Raw genomic sequence first — 18,183 nt, 5'->3', positions numbered from 1 at the left:
ATTTAACAGTACCTTCTTAATTTGCATGGCAAATTTAGTCAATTAAAATGACCTATGAATCACAACCTTAACAGTCTACAGTTGTGTAGAGTAGATTCATAATTTATATATTTTCTAGATCTGTCTCATTTTGCAATATTTAGTCTCTGTGTACATGAAAGAAGTCCTAGTTTTCATTCACTAACTTTTGGTAACTGCCACTCTATTTTATGTTTCTACAAACCTAGAACTTTTAGGTGTTCTAGATCAGTGGGTTAATTTGGTATAATTGTGCTATGGCTAACTTCAACTATGAGGATTCTGTAAAACACCCACGTTAAAAAAAAAAATCCTTGGATGGAGTTAATAAGAGCTTGTCATCTCACTGCTGGAGAGGCAGATTCAGATAGCCATGAGGATTGTTGTGAGTCTATGTGAGATAAAGATCTTGTCTAAAACAAAAGAAAGCAAAACAAAACAACAACAACGATAGAAGACATGCCCTAGTGCCTTAGAAATGCTACAAGGGTTGATTTCTGAGCTCCAATGAAATTTCAAATAAGTACATGTGAGTAACCCCCCCCACACACACACACACACAGGAGCACTGATTATATGAACTGGAGCTAGACATTAATAGTAATGAAGACATTTTTCATGGAGTCAGTTTGTGAATGTGTATAATCTGTTCACTATTAAAAGAAACATAAAAAATAATAAAGCAGTAGAGTCACTTGCTTTTAGATATTAAGGGAGATTAATTAATAAACTTTGAAGTTCAAGTTCTGGCTGATCCTGTCTAATTCATGAGGAGTTGACTGGAATGTGAAAGGGGAAATCATAGCAGTGATATTTTGGAAGGGGGTTTTACCTGAGGAAAAAATAAAGCAAACAAAATAAAACCATAGTCAAAGAAAATGCTGAGTCAATTTGGAACCCAGGTAGGGCATCTTTTTGTCATTAACAATAGAGTGTACATTGAAAGAAGCCACAGACTTTAGCAACTCAAGTTTAAATACAAGCAAGTGTCAAGACTAGAGTTGCTCTTGCATTTCTTTTCAGACTCTTAACAGTTACTTAATGCAGTATAGATGCTGGGTTTTAGCTTCTCATCTTATAAATCACCCAGTTTAAAAAAATGTCTGTAGTGTTTTATTTAATATACAATTGTATACAGTTCAAATATGATTGGAAAGTAAATGGTTGTAACTCTACAAATAGATTCAATTATTTAAATTTTGAAATAGTGAATTCTTAAGTTTTTTTTTTTTTTACATTTTTAAAATCTAAACATTAACATAGGGAAAAATATTGAAATGTAATAAGCTCTTATTCATGGTGATTTTACTTGATCAAACAATTTGACCAACTTAGACATTTAATTTTCTCTCTAGTTTTGAGACAACACATACTGATTTTTTGGTAAATCCTATACTAGAACATTTTTAAAATTATAATTATTAAAAGTTACATTCTAGAGTATTTAGAAAGATGATTTCCACAGATTTGCATGTGAAAATTGGATTCAAAAGAATGTATATTGCAACCATGGGAGTTGACATAAAGTTTGAGAAATATTAAAGCAGAAGACATGATTTGAGATTTTAAAAAATCCACAGCATTTAAAGTTATTATTACATATGTAATCGTGTTACATGTATGTTGCAGATGTAACACTTCCTAAGGGCTAAATGGTGAAACATAAACTTTTCTGTTTTAAAGAACCCCACTCCTGGACTCCTTTTGTAGAAATTTAGAAGAGATGCATATAATTTAATTCATAGAAAGTTCAGGCTCTGGGATTTTATACTTTGGTATTTATACTTTATATTCTATACTTAGTTAAAAGTCATTTCAATTTTTAAAGTGGATAAGATTAATTGAAAAGTTATGTTTGTTTAGTAAAACAAATAGACAAGTCTATGCTATTATAGAATGTTATTTCTGTTCTCTGGTGTTTGATATGATTTGAAAACACCTATTCTCAAGAGTTTTACTTATTAATTATGATAAACATGGGCAGTTAGTTGACTTCACTAATAACATATTTACAAGGTCATTGGCCCTTGCTGTTCCAGGGACTATTCTAAATCCAAGCAACAGAGATCACTCTCCCGTAAAGTTCACCTTTTCTCTTTCCTTAATTTGGTTTTATAGAAAGGAGGAAGAGTTTCACACGGGAGTTCAGTGTGGCCTACGATTTATTGTGGAGTAGAGACTAGTGCTGATTCTCTAGCAATTTTCATGTCTCACTATCTCAAGATGTTGGGATTACAGCCAGGAGCCACCAAGACAACATTAAGGAAATATTTGTAAAAATATAATTCAAGCTAAACTTGAAAGAAACTTTTTGTATTGTATATTGCTGAAGGACAAGTACATGTTTTGTGTTAACTTGGCCAGTTGGATAGTACCACCTACAGATCTCTACCTTTTGAGTAAGGCCTTTCCAAAGTCTCAGAAACAGTTTTGAAACTGCAACCATGATGGAAGGATCAGAGCTGCGAGTGCCTTGCTGTGTCTGGCCAGAGAGATGAATGGCAGCAACTGCCAGGCTGTTTCATGCTGCTCTGTCTTAATCTATTCATGCTGGTATTCCGAGACCATTCTTCAACATAATTTTTTTAGAGATTGCCTATGTTCCATTACTCTCCCCCATTTTAAACAGTATCAGTTATATTGATTATAAATGAGAATCCCGATTTTTGCATGAATTTTGAGGTCAATTTATAGTCTTTAAATCCCTATTCAATTCTTTGTCTGCTTAGTAACCTTTCAAATATTTGATATAACTATTCAGTTAGCAAAAATATGTAGATATTCTCATAAAATGACACATGAGGACTCTATTTATTTAGTTTGTCTTTTATTCATTTCTTGAGGAGAAATCCTGTCCTTTCTTTGCAGAAAATTAAAATACCTATGTCTTTGTTAGGTAGATTTTACTTCTTAATGCCTCGGATCCCATTAGCATCCCCTATGTTTTACGCTCCTTCATTTCACAGAACATTTAGTCATAGTATATGTATTCCACCCACAAATTCATGTCTTACCATAGATCATTATATTGTTTGGTGAGAATAGCTTGTCAATTTCCTTGTCATTCAGCCTGTATGTGTTGCTAAATATGCAGCTTTAGTTTTGCTAATAGTTCTTGGCTACTAAATTTGCTTATGAGCCACAGGGTGAGATATCAGGCAGATGTAAGCATTCCTTCCTCATTATCTGAGTCTTGCTCAAGAGAGGACACTCTGTTTCAGATAGAGTCCACCTCCCATCTACCTTGCATGCCTTTTTCTTTTTTAACATACAGGGATACTCTACTAGGAACTAATTTTAGTTTTTCAGTTGTATTTTCATCTTTCTCCCTTCTATTTATGTCTGTTTGGCAATATTAATATCTTAGCTAGAGCACTTATGGTTTTAGGTGTGTGTGTGTGTGTGTGTTTATTACAAAGTTTCTATTAGATTCTCACAAATTTCATAAAGGGAAGTTTTTCCAGCAAAACTTAAACACAAATCTCATCTTTTTAAATAACAAAAGGACATAGCAGGCAGATAGTATAAGTGATGAAATAAGTTACCTTCTCCTGAAAAATGTGTCTCCTTAGAATTTTGAGGCTGCTATTGTTTTGATAAAAACAATATGTTAGAATGAATGTTCAGCTTAAGATATTGTGGTTGGAAACAGTAAATAAAAGGGCTTGAACTAAGTACAGCTGATCAATTTTAAAAAAATATTGAATCAATGAAAATGTCAATGGACAACAATACCATTTCAACAGTGCTACATGGAGCAGAAAGATCTGCAAGGCAGGCTTTGTTTAATGGCATGAGAAGAATGACAAAGGGTACAGTGTGGTAAAAAGAAATAAATCTCAGTTATTCCAAAAGAAAAATCATTCCTCTTTTTCCATTTAGCATCTAAGTTGTAATTCAGTAGTTTAAAGGGAGACCTACATATGTTCTAATTAGAGAGTTGAGACCACAGCCTTTTGAGGAAGAGTCTATGAGAACCATTCTCTTATTCTTTGAGAATCTTAAGCTTATCAGGAGCCTAAAAAAAACAATAATAAGGAATACTATCAGACTCATTCATCATCTCTAAAACTCATCTGGATTCGAGCTAATAAATGTGCCATTAACACCCTTGAGAAATTAGAGACACATTTGTATTGCACTTTGTGTATGTGTATTCTTCATTGCGGTAGTTAATAATATATTATCTGAAATTATTTGTTTACATATGTGATATCTAGACAGTTGAAAACTTGTTTTTATTTTCTGTAGTTTTGCTTTATATCTCCTGGTTGCACTTTAAGTTCCTGTATTGTAGTAGCCCATACAAAATTCAATAAATAACTGTGAGATTGATTTTCTCATAATGTTAAAAAATATGCACCAGACCAGACTGTTATTTCTACAAAATTGTATTTCCAATATTGCCCTGAAAGCTTGGAATGCTATTTGAATCATTTTCTCTACTTCAAACCAACCTGTGCCGATGCTGAACAATAGTCCTTAAAGCTTCAAGCTTCTGGATTGAACTGTATCTGACTGAACAAAATTTGATTTACAAATGTATCCTGAAATTCAAAGCAACAGATAACAAAGCCGGGGAAAGGCAATTTCTTTCATAAGGCATTACTAAATTTTTAAAAATGCAAACTTGATGCACGGAAAGTCTTTCAACTTTGCTTGCTTGTATGCACAATGGCTTCAGACCACTTTTATGTTTACCAAAAAATTCTATAGAAATCAAAAGCCAGCTTTATCTTTTGACTTTCACACATACCACAAGAAAAATGTGCTGATGCTGTAAACCTAAGAGAAGACATTATTAGATTTCTAAAGCCTACAAATTCAAACGATATTAACACAAAGTAAATATGGTTTGAAGAATATAACAAAGAAAAAGTCAATTCTATGCAATTTTTATTTTTATTAGTAGTTAAAACCTAATCACATACTTGGTGCCAGGTACTAAGTAAAAAATCCAGCAGATAAGGACAATGAGTATTAGGAAGAAAAGAAAATGTGTTATGTTACATGTTTGGTAAGTTGTGGCTTTAATCAGGAAAGCAAAATGATATAATTTTGTAAAAAGTACAAAAAAAAAAAATAAAAGAACTGAACACAAAAGAAATGCACACCGAATTTAGCCCCTGTTTTAGGATTCACTTAGTCCCCCAGTCTTTCTTCTACATACACAGCCATGCATAATCAATCCTGACAGGGTCTCTGTTGAAGGACAACAGGAAAGACTCTACCATGGCTTTCTATCACGCAGCGTCAGAGGACTGTTAGGCTATGTGTAGCCAGTCTAAAATGTGGTAACTTTAAATCCCCATATTATGCACAAATAACTGTTGACTTAAACATTTATTATTCCTTTCAAAACTCCTGTCAGTAACATAGATGTTCAACTGTGAATTCTCCCATGTACAGTTGTCTTTCATGAGAAATTCTACTTATCAGACATTTTATGCTAGTTTATTGGTACACTAAGTAATGCATATTTCCTATGTAATGAATGTAAGAACAAAAATGAAGCATTTAACTAATTTTTTTTGTTTTTCTTTGTTTTTGGAAGTCAGGTTCTTGACAGGCTTCCCAAGCTGGTTTGTCACTAGCTATATGTTAATTCAAAATCTCAAACTTGTAGCCTTTCCATGCAAACCTCTTAGGTGTGTGACTTCACATACCTGCCAACACTCTTAGGATACGAGTACTTCAATATTTATCTCTATTCATTGTATAAAATTACAGGAAATATGTGACAATATAAACATGATATTTTCATTTGTAATGTCAAAAAAAGATTCCTGTAGGCCCATGACTCCTGTAGAAGTACCCCACTCTTCAACAGGTCATGAATCCTGTACCCAGAAACCTAGGCAATACTCCGCCACTGCCCACCTGCCCACCAGTACTCCTTAGAGCCCTCCTAGCTGTCTTCAGTAGAACCCTCAACCCTTGCTTCCATATCCTGACCAAAAATTCCAGGAGATGGCTCCTGTTTTACTAGAAGCCAAACAGGTATCCAAAACTGCAGGGTCCACAACAGTACCCAGGATACTAGAAGCCCCTTCTCTACCAGATGCCACACCAGTACCAGGAACCCCAGAGGTCATAACAATTCCCCAAACCCCAAGACCCTAGAGGTCACACCGGCTCCCCAAATCCCAGCAGCTAGATCCTACTGGATCTGAGGACTCAGCAGTCATCCGAACTACAGGCCACTCAGGCCAGAAGATGAGTGAGGAAGCAGAAACCAAGGGAAAAAACATTCGTCTAACAAAGATAAACTCTGAAAAGTGCACCTGAATCAATAATGACCCCAAACTCAGATGCCTTGAAGCCAGCATAAGAACACAATTAGTAACAACCAGGGCAGTATGGCACCACCAGAGCCGAGCTGTCCTAATACAGCAGGGCCTAGATAGTCCAAGACACCTGATGTATAAGAAAATCATCTTTACAAAATCTTATAAAGACGATAGAGGTCCTTTAAAAGGAAATGCATAGACTCATTAAAGAAATCCAGGAAAACACAAACAGGTGAAAAATGAATAAAACTACTAAAGACCTGAAAAATGAAATAGAAGCAATAAAGAAAACACAAACTGAGGGAATCGTGGAAATGGAAAAATCTAATGAATGAAACAGTAACTACAGATATAAACATCCCCAACAGAATAAAAGAAATGGGAGAGAGAATCTCAGATACAGAAGACACAGGAAAAGTAATTGATACATCTGTCAAAAAAATGTTAAATCTAAAAATTCCCTGACACAAAACATCCAGGAGACCAGTGACACTATGAAATGACAAAACTGAAACAATAATTAGAAGAAGGAAAAGAATCTCAGCTCAAGATCTAGATAATATTTTAAACAAATCAGGGTAGAAAATTTTCCTAACATAAAGTTACAAGACTCTTACAGAATACCAGATAGATTGGATCAGAAAAGAAACCCCTACAATATAATAATCAAACACAAAACATACAAAACAAAGAAAGAACCATTAATTCCACAAGGCTAATGGTGTGGGTAACATTTAAAAGCAGACCTATTAGAACTAAACCCAACTTCTCAATGGAGATTCTAAAAGCAAGAAGAGCTGGAACATACACAGTGTCTATGAGACCACAGACTACAGCCCAGACTACTGTCGCCAGAAAATTTTAAACTACCATAGAAAGAGAAAGCAAGATATTCCATGATAAAGTCAACTTTAAACAATCCCTATCCACAAATCCAGCCCTAATGAAGATACTAGAAGAACACTGCAAGCCAAGGAAGCTAACTGCCCCCATGAAAGCACAAAAATAAGTAATCTACCAGAAAAAAAAAAAAAAACAAAAAAACAAAAGAAGGAACACAAACACACACATACACAAACACACACACACACACACACACACACACATACACTACCACCATCACTGCCACCGCCAAAATCACAGGAATTAAAAATAATTGTAATTAATATCTCTCAAAATTAACGTACTCAATTACCCAATATAAAGACACAGGCTAACAGAATGGATGTTAAAACAGAATCTATATTTCTGCTGTATACAAGAATCATACCTCAACTTAAAAAACAAAGACGTGGTCTCCATGTCAAGTGTTAGAAAAAATTTTCCCAAGCAAATGGAACCAGTAAGCTGGTGTAGCCATTCTAATATTTAACAAATAGATTTTTCATCTAGAATTAATCCAAAGAGATGAGGAAGGACACTTCATACTCTTCAAATAAAAAACACAACAATGTGAACAACTATGTTTTTAAGACAAGGCCATACACATTTGTAAAAGAAACATCACTAAAGCCTAAATCACACACCGAACCTCAGACCTATTGAGTGGGAGACTTTAATATCCAACTCAAAAATGAACAAGTCACCCAGACAAAACGAAACAGAGAAATAATGGAGCTAATGGACATTATTACTCCAAACGACATGATAGAGATCTACAGAAAATATTACCCAAATAGAAAAAGAAAATATTGTCTTCTCAGCACTTCATTAAACTTTCTCCTAAATTGGCCTCATACTCAGTTAGAGACAAAGTATCCAAGACGTAAGAAAATAGAAATAACACCCTGGATCCTATTAGAGCATCATGTATTAAAGCTAGAATTTATGACAATGTTAACAACAGAACACCTAAGAACTCATGGAAAGAAAATAACTCTCTATTTAAGGACTATTGGTTCAAATAAGAAATAAAGAAGGTGATTAAAATTTTCCCACATTTCAGTGAACATGAATGTACAATATACCCAAATTTATGAAACAATGAAGCAGCACTAAGAGAAAAGTTCACAGCACTAAGTGCATTCATAAAGAAATTAGGAAATCTCATACTAACAAATGAACATCACACCTGAAAGCTCTAGAACACACAGAAAACACACCAGGAGAAGTAGACAGAAGGAAATAATCAAACTGATGGCTGAGATCAATAAAATAGAAACAAAAAGAACAATACAGAAAATCAATGAAACAAGATTTGGGTCTTTGAAAAAATCAGCAAGATAGACAAATCCCTATCCAAACTAATTAAAGGCAGAGAAAATGTCAAAATTAACAAAACCAAAAAGGAAATAAGAGCATAATATGATATTGTTGCAGGATTTTCCCTGTCCAATCACATCAGGGCAGTGAGAGGCTTGTGATTGGAAAGGAGAGGGAGGTAGAGCGAGGAGTTGAGACAGGGAGAGAGGTCTGAGGAGGGGGGAGAGAACCAGAATGGAGGCTGGTGTGGTGTTCTCAAAAGATTAGAATAATTGGGTTAAAGCTTTATCATTATCTTTTTGCTCTGAAATTATTGTATTGGCATCTTGTAAATTGAGCTATTATTGATGCATAAATCTGATTGACTAATTAAGCACTAAGAGTCTTGTTTCTACTGGGTAATTAGGTGTTGAGGTGCATGGGGCATTGTATGAAAGCAAGAGGAACTGGGGGGAGGGCATTTGAGAGATGGACTGGTGGGGCCTTGCAGGGCTGCTGAGTTGGCAGACCAAGAGACATTGCGATCACCTGGCGCAGGGAGTAGCTTCAGAGAGTTGTTTGTGGCGGTAGGAGCCCAGGAGTGTGACCTGGTCTGCTTAGAGCTGGCAGATTCATTTTTTAATATTTCCCACAGCATGATACATCAAGGAAATCTAAAGTATGATTTTAGATCATACTTCAAAAATATATGCTCTAGAAACTTGAAAAATCTAAAAAGAATGTACATCTTTCTTGCTAGATTCTACTTCCCAAAGTTATCAAGATCAGATAAAAAAATTAAATAGACCTATAACCACTAAGAAAAGAGAAGCAGTCATTAAAAGTCTCCCATCCAAAAAGGCACAAGACCAGATGGTTGAACATACAGAATTTACCAGGCTTTTAAAGAAGACATAATGACCATGCTGCTCAAATTATTCCACAAAACAGAAATAGATAGAAGAGGACAAAAATCATTTTAGGAGGCCACAGACATCCTGATACTGATCCAAAGAATGGACAAAGAAATTGTGGCATGTTTACATGATGAAGTATCTCTCAGCTTTAAAAAAAAAAAAAAAATAACATCAAGAAATTTGCAGACAAATGGATGGTACTGGAAAAATAAAATCACCCTTGCTGAGGTTACCCAGATCCAGAAAGATGGACCTATGTACTCCCTTATAAGTGGATGTTAGCTGTCACTCTAACCTACCTATGGTAGGCAGGCGAGTTGTCCCTCCCCGTCACCAGCTGCAATGCTTTGAAGAACAGGTCCTGTACTTCATCTGGACAGCACAATAGAACTAGCCATCATGATGAGGATGTGGTGAGCCACCCTGAGGGCATGGCTCTGCTTCTTACCAGCTGAGGCACTGGGTGAGCTGGCTTGGACAGTGTTAGAGAGCTCACTGTGGTGTGGGTGTAGGAGAGCTGTTAGGCTGTTAGGCTGACCCACAGAATTACCACCCATTCTCAGATCCAGGGCTTTGAGTTGGCCCACCTCAACATCCACCCTGTTTATGAACGACTAGAGCACATGGCAGGGCTCTTTCTACAGATCCATAGCTTCAGGATATTCCATGACACAGGAATATTTGAGAAGACACCTAGTGAGAATTTAATATTGATAGTGTAGCAGACAACAATCACCTCAAACCAGACCAATGACTTATTGCAACGAATGCTTGCTAATAAAGAAGTGTGAGGAAAAGTGTATACTGCAGGACACTCTGTAACACATTACAGTTTCCACAGTGATTTTTTTTTCCTTATGGGGAAAAGATTGCAAGGGCAGAAATCAGGTACAAAAAATGAGTGGGATTGGGGTACACGTTGTTAAATTCACAAAGAATCAACCAAAAATTAAATAAATAGATTAGATAGATAGATAGATAGATAGATAGATAGATAGATAGATAGATAGATAGATAGATAGATAGATAGACAGATAGATAAGATAGTGTAGATGTGGGGAAACAGCAACTCATCTTCACTGTTGGTGTGGTGAATGTGGTAGTTTATAGGAATTATTGTGAAAGTTTTTTTTTATAAGTTAGAAATAGCTAAGGTATCATAGGATACATCTCTATAACTTTTGAGCAGATTCCCAAAAGATTCTTTATCCCTCTATAGAGATAACTAATAAATTCACATTCATCACTGCTCTACACACAAAAGCTAGGAACAAGAAACAGCATAGACAGCATAGCATAGAAATGAAATTAAGAACTAATAACAGAAATGTGGTATATTGACAGCATATGAATCAGCTGTTAAGAGAAGCAAAATTATGAAATGTACTGGCAAATAACTGGTGCTGAGAACATTTATTTTGAGTGAAGAATCCCAGAACTAGAAAGACAAAGTTTACATGTTTTCTCTCACTTGTGTATATTAGCATTGACTCATTAAATATGTGTGTTTCATTTGGAATATCAATATAGTTTTGGAAATTAGTAAGAAACCACAGTAGTGAGTCCTGAGAAGAGGGGAAAGAGAACAAAGTATTTTCTAAAAGGATAAAGTGGAAATAATTGAAAAAAAAAAGAGATGAAACTTTATTGATGGAGAGGTGAGTAAGGTAAAGGAGACAATACAGGGAGAAGTTGATAACACTAAAGACCAGACCCCACAGGAAGACCAGCAACCTCAACTAACCTGGACCCCAGAGATGTCTCAGATACTGAGCCACTAGCAGGTAAAAGGTCCCTGATAATATACATCAGAGGGCTGCCTGGTCTGGCCTAAGTGAGAAAAGAGGCACCTAACCCTTGAGATCCTTGAGGCACCAGAGAGTGGGGAGGTCTGGAGGGGAGGGGTAGCGTGTGGAGGATGGGGACATCCTCTTGGGTCAGGTGATGGAGAGGAATGGGATGAGAAACTGTCAGACGAAAGACCAGGAGGGGTATAACAACTGGACTGTAAAAAACAAAAGATTACAGATGGTAAAAATATTATATTTACAAGTACTACTTGAGCATATTCATATATATATATATATATATATATATATATATATATATATATATATATATATATATATAAAATGTAACCCAAAATTTCATTTTATTAATTTCCAAATCATTCACATTTATAACATAAAAATCTTAACATCTGTAATTTGATTAGCTTATAAAACATTTGATATCTAGTATAGTAATGGCATGATTGTCACACTCAAGGTAATTTAATCTTCTGATACATGGCTTGTATTATGTCCTCCAAACTATCCATAATGCTAAGACAAAAAGGCGCAGTATGGCTGAAACATGTGTCTTGATCATTAGAAGTTGTAATCCAAGCTAGCACTGTTTTTTCTGACTTGAATCACATCTGTGCTATGTACATTAAATATTCTAAAAGTGGGATGTTTGCTACTGCCTAGAGAAAAAGATTAAGTATGCATGAGTTTTTGTTTGTACATTTGGTTGAAGGACTTTTCACGTAAATAGGACTTTAGGCTTTTGTTCGTGATACCTCACAAAGATAGCTAAACAATGAGTCTTGAGGCACAATAATAATTATTTTCTTAAAGAAACATGCCCACAGAACATTAACATAATAGGAATATTAAAACAAGTAAATAACATTTTCAATAAATATTCTAATGCTTCTAAAATTCTTTCTGAACTTACTAGTTAGTAGAGCATAATCATATTTAAAAACTATTCAGTTGTAACAGGTTATAGTCTGAGCTATGGAATTCAGGTCAGTGCCATTAATTTTTTAACCTATTCCACTTTATAAGATTCATTGGTGATGATATAGTAGCAATATAATGTGAAGAGATACTATTTGCAGGGAATTTTGAGCGTTATATAGACTACTATCATTTAGTACTATGTTTATGTGGGAATAATTATACGATATTTTTTTTTGTTTCATGCACTATAATAAAAAAGTTTGATTAAAACTTAACATTTGAAACAAATTATTATTTATCAAGCAGATTTGCTTGTGACTCCAACATTTAAATACCAGAGACACTCTTGCAATTCATGTTTTTCTCACTATATTGCTTGATGTTAAGGTTTTTATTTTCATCATCTCAAATGATTCTTTGGCCATAGGTTGTAAAAGGCAAATATACTTTAATAACAATTTTAACATAGAATATGCACATTTATATGGACTTTTGGATATAGAGACAATTTTGTAAATAATATGTCATCTTGATATTTTAAGTAGTTCAATTTTATTCAAAATCACTAACTTACACATGGATTGTTGATTCTTTTTATGAAACCATATTGCTTATAAATTTTATATTAATAAGTTTGTGTTACTATAAAATATCATGAAAATATATTTTTATCAACAAAATAAAATTATTTCTAAGAGTCATAGGAGCAAGATACCAGCAGATTTGGATCCAGTGATGATTTTTCACTATATATTTGCATAAAGTAACATTCAAGGGTATCATTGAGTTGTCTTTTATAAGGCCACCAAGTGTTTTCTCTCTACCTTATTCATCTTCCAACAGCCCTGCTTTCTCTATGCATTACTGTACAAGTTAAGATTGCAATATAAAATATATGTAATTCAATCCATATCAAAATTTCAACACAAATTCTTCACAGACATGGAAACAACAATTCTCAACTTCAGAGGGAAAAACAAAATATCCAGGATAGCCAGAGCAATTCTCAGCAATAAAAGATCTTGGGGAAATCACCATCCCTGACCTCATGCTGTACTACAAAAAAATAGTGATAAAGACTGCATGGGATTGGTACAGTGACTGACAGGTCAATAAATTGAATAGAATCGAAAACCCAGAAATAAACCTACACATGAATGGACACTTTATATTTGACAAAAAAAGGCAAAAACATGCAGTGGAAAAAAGAAAGTATCTTCAAAAATTGGTGTTTCTCTAACTGGCAGTCAGTATACAGAAGCATGGAAATAGATTTATATTTATAAGCTTGCAAAAAACTCAAATCCAAGTAGATCAAGGACCTCTACATAAAACCAGATATTCTGAATCTAATGGAAGAGAAAGTGGGAAAGAGCCTCAACCTCATTGACACAGGCAGAAATTTCTGTAACAGATCACAATGGCTCAGGCTCTAAGATCAACAATTGCTAAATGGATCCTCATGAAACTGACAGCTTTCTGTAAAGCAAAAGATACCATAAATAGAATAAATCCTAGAGATTGGGGGAAAATATCCATTAACCCTATATAGAGGGCTAATATCTAAAATATATAAAGAACTCAAGAAGTTAACCTCCAAAAAACCAAATAACCCAATTAAAACTTGGGTTACAGAGCTAAACAGAGAATTCACAACTGAAGAATCTCAAATGGCCAAGAAGCACTTAAAGAAATGTTCAGAGTCCATAGTCATCAGAGAAATGCAAATCAAAAATGACCTTGAGATTCAACCTTACACCAATCAGAATGGCTAAGATCAAATCCTTAAGCAATAGCACATCCTGAAAAGATGTGGAGAAAGAGTAACACTACTCCATTGCTGGTGGGATTGAAAGCTGGAACAACCATGGTTCCTCAGAAAATTGGAAATAGTTCTACCTGAAGACCTAGCTATACCACTCCTGGGCATATACCCAAAATATGCCCCACCATACCACAAGGGCTCGTGCATCATGATGTTCGCACCAGCCTTATTTGTAATAGCCAGAAGCTGGAAACAACCCAGATGTCCCTCAACCAAGAAGTGGATACAGGAAATGTGGTACATTTACAGAATTGGATACTATTCAGCTCTTAAAAGCAAGGTCATCCTGAATTTTGCAGGCAAATTGATACAAAATATCATCCCAAGTAAAGACCCAAAGGTACATTCTTAGGATGTACTCACTGATAAGTGAATTTTAGCCAAAAAGCACTGAATACCAATGATACATCCCACCAACCTTTAGAAGGTTAACAAACAGGAAGGCCCCTGTGAATATGCTTCAATCCCACCTAGAGGCAGAGTAAGGGAAAACCTTCATAAGAGAGGGGAAAGGAAAGGGAAAAGGGGAACAGGATCAGTTATGGGGCAGAGGGCAGGAGAGAAGCCCAGAGGGACAGGACAATGAATACAAATATATAGCCTCTGTGGATGAGGGGTAGAAGAAACCCCCTAGAAAGTACCAGAGACCTGGGAGGAAAAAAGACTCTCAGGAGTCATTGTTGGTGACCTTAGCTAAAATGCTCAACAATGAAGAGAGGGAACTTGAACAGTTCACCTCCAGTAGATAGACAGGGCCTTAAGTAGAGGAACATGGTTACCAACTCACAGTCAAATTTTCTGAGCCAGAATTTTTCCTGTTTAAAACAACTATAGGGACAAAAACTGGAGAAGAGACTGAGGGAAAGTCAGTCCAGTGACTGGCCCTACTTGGGATGTATCTCATAGGGTGGGATGAGCATCAAGGCTTGACACTATTACTGATGCGATGATTTGCTTACAGATGGAAGCCCAGCAGGGCTGTCCTCTGAGAGGCAGTATATACAGCTGACTGAGACAGATGCAGATACTTACACCCAACCATTGGACTGAAGCTGGGGATTCATTCCTGTGGTTGAATTAGCTAAAGGACTGAAGAAGCTAAAGGGGAGGGTGACCCCATAGGAATGCCACCAGTCTCAACTAATCTGGCACTCTAGAAGCTCTTGGGGACTGAGCCACCAACCAGGCGGCTTACACGGGCTGATTCAAGGCCTCAGACACATATGTAGCAGAGGACTGCCTGGTCTGGCCTCATTGGAAATAGTGCCTAATCCGTGAGCAACTTGAGGGAAGGGGGATATCTGGTGAGGGGGTACCCTATCAGATCAAGTGGGAGGACAAATGGGATTTGGAGCTGTGGAAGGTGGGACCAGGAGAGGAGCAATGTCTGGAATGTAAATAAATAAAATAATTAAAAAAATTAAAAATAAGAGAGACAAATATCTGGAATACACACACATACAAAGAACACATTAAGTGAGTCTCATGAAGACTATGGTGTATTCTATGTTTATATATTTTATTTGTAATTACACATATACAAAATAATTGTAGTTGTTTGTCCTCTTTGTAATAGTCCATGAGTTACAATGAGCATATGGCCATAGATTAGAAAGGTTAGGTTTAACACAAGAGAATTATCCCAGTAACATTTTAAAAAATCATTTTAATTTCTATGTGTGGTGGTAATATATGAATATATTTCTGTAACTCGTGAGTAGATTTTAGTATTACAATGACCCTGTACCTTTAATGGGTCTTCCATGCAATCAACTAATGTTGTTTGCTTACAGCTCTCCTTATCTTAAACTTTAATAATGTATGTTTACTTGCGATGAGTTTCTCATACTTTTTACAAGACATTGTTCTCTAATTTTTAGCATTTACTGATTCATTCTACCTTTGCTGCATGTGACTTTTTCACAAGGCTGTTGTCATCTTGTCTCCCTTTAGGTGTATAGGTTACCTTGATCAGGTAGCCAAACAATGAACTAACCAAAGAACTGCAGTAATTGCCACATCTATATTAGTGTAGTAGAGCTGGTAACATCACCTATTATAAGGGAAGGTTCATAGGACCCTAATATTGGAACACTAGTCAGTACTCACAGCAGACTTTTCTCTGCTGCAAGTCATAGTGGAGATGCCAGAGTATATATGAAAGAAGGTGAGATTTCATGAGCAAGCTTCAATCATATTATAGCACTTAATGGTGATGTAAGTATTTTGGGGTCAATAAAAATAAGGCAAATAAACTCACTGTATTAAGTTATACTTGTTGATTTTCCTATTTTAGCGTTTTATCATTCCCTATATGATTGTTCATATATTTCCAGGATGGATTATACAATACTTAATGAAAAATAGACTAAATAAAAGCAAAATACTATGTGCCATCATTCATTATTTTGAGATTGTGCAGCCTTTAATTCCTCTAACTTCATATATTCATATATTGTATATATGCAATATTGAATATTGCATATATACAATTTAAAAGTAGTGGGATATATTATCTTTAAAACTTTGTACTTTAGGTTCTAATAACTACGATGTGAAGGATTTGATTCTCATTGTAAAATTTCAATTTTAATTTTAAAGTTTGCTTCTGTGATATCTGTATAGCCTTAAAATATAATCTATTTTGATGCTATTGTACTTCAAGAAAACCTAGAATGAGTACATGTGCATGATTATAACTAGCACTAGGAAAAGGCCTAGAGTAGAAAGAATCTAGGTTATGCTTTATGTCCAAAAGTCAACAATAATGTTTAAAAAACACTAGTTCAATGTGGTGGCACTCTCAATAACGTGTAGCAATGTCACAAGAACACCATTCATGTTAGAAACAAAGTTTAAAATTGAACATCAAAGTTCTATTCATGCAGTTGCTGTAATGTGCTCTTTCAATCACTAGTTGATTTGGAAAAAAAAAAAAGATAACTAATTAAGAGATTTGGGATTTGAACAATTAGATAATTAGTTGTATACTTTAAAAAACTATGCGAGTATTGGGTTATCCAGGGCTTGCTGTATTGGGAAAGTTGGGTTATGATGTTGTCAAAGTATATCAACTTCTATTGTTTATGATTTTGTGCTTACCCATCCCCACCTGTTTATCTCTGGGGTTAGCTAGCCTTGGTGTCTCTGGAGCTCATCTCCTGTGTCCCTGGGTTGCACACATGTCCTGGGAGATCTGTGACTGTGGGGATTCTTGAGAAGGGCAGCATGCAGATCCGCCCCGCTGGAGGTGCAGACTGGAAGGGAAATGGGATTCATGCGGAGGGGAGGAGTCCAGCATTTGCTGGCCCCTTGGGAGTCCCAGCACACACACACAGACACACACACACACACACACACACACACACAGTCATATTCCTAGACTTTGCTAAGATCATGTGGTGATAATCAAGGAAAGATAAAAATCAAATAAAACAAGCACTAAAAGACAAAAAACACTAAACTATAGATAATAATGCCAAATAAGCATGTTCTTGGTAACATCCATAAATGAAAAGAGTAACATTCATTCTAAAGAGCAACATTAGTGACTTTGAACCTGAAACATTAGTGGCTCTGAACCTGAAATGTTATTTGTTATTTGTTTTTTTTTTTTTAACATGGCTCACTTGTGTTTGACATATGATACTTCTACACATCCATGTCACAGAAGATAAAGGCCTACTTTTGATTTAAGCTATGGAATCCTAATATTAGAATATAATCAATATGATTTATTGATAAGAAACTAGAAAACATGTGCACAGGATGTTGAATTCCATGTGAATTTTAAACTGTAAACTTAATAGAGAGGTTGCTGCAGTTCCACGTTATTTTTAACTAACAACCATATTATACACAAAAATATCTTCCTTCTTATCACATGATAGGCTGTCAGAAGCAAATTTGCTCTCTTTTTCCTTTCTACCCTATACTTTACTCTTTTCAAAAACCTACAAAACACATTCAAAGGCAGCTGTCAGATACCTTCGTTTGAATACAGAAAATGAAATTGAATACAAGAAAGGGAATATATTACCTTAGTATTTTAAGACATAAAACTTTTTTTCAGAAATATGGTAATTGAAACACTTGTACAGGTTGAACAATACAGACTGAAAAATAGGATAGCTTTTATCTCTTTATGCTTATTATCATGATGATTGAAATGAATGTGCAAAACTGCTTATCTGTATAGTTAGGAGCCATATCTGAAACTAAAC

General features: G+C 35.2%; 1 protein-coding gene across 1 annotated transcript in view; it reads right to left on the bottom strand.

The window, feature by feature from the left end:
* Positions 1 to 18,183, bottom strand: part of Znf804a (zinc finger protein 804A) — a 207,919-nt gene that overhangs the window by 84,079 nt on the left and 105,657 nt on the right. The gene's annotated exons all lie outside the window — the stretch shown is intronic.

The sequence above is a fragment of the Mus pahari genome, chromosome 3 (assembly GCF_900095145.1).
Source record: "Mus pahari chromosome 3, PAHARI_EIJ_v1.1, whole genome shotgun sequence".
Lineage (NCBI taxonomy): Eukaryota > Metazoa > Chordata > Mammalia > Rodentia > Muridae > Mus > Mus pahari.
Note: the sequence above shows the minus strand (reverse complement) of the source record. Positions and strands in the feature narration are given on the sequence as shown.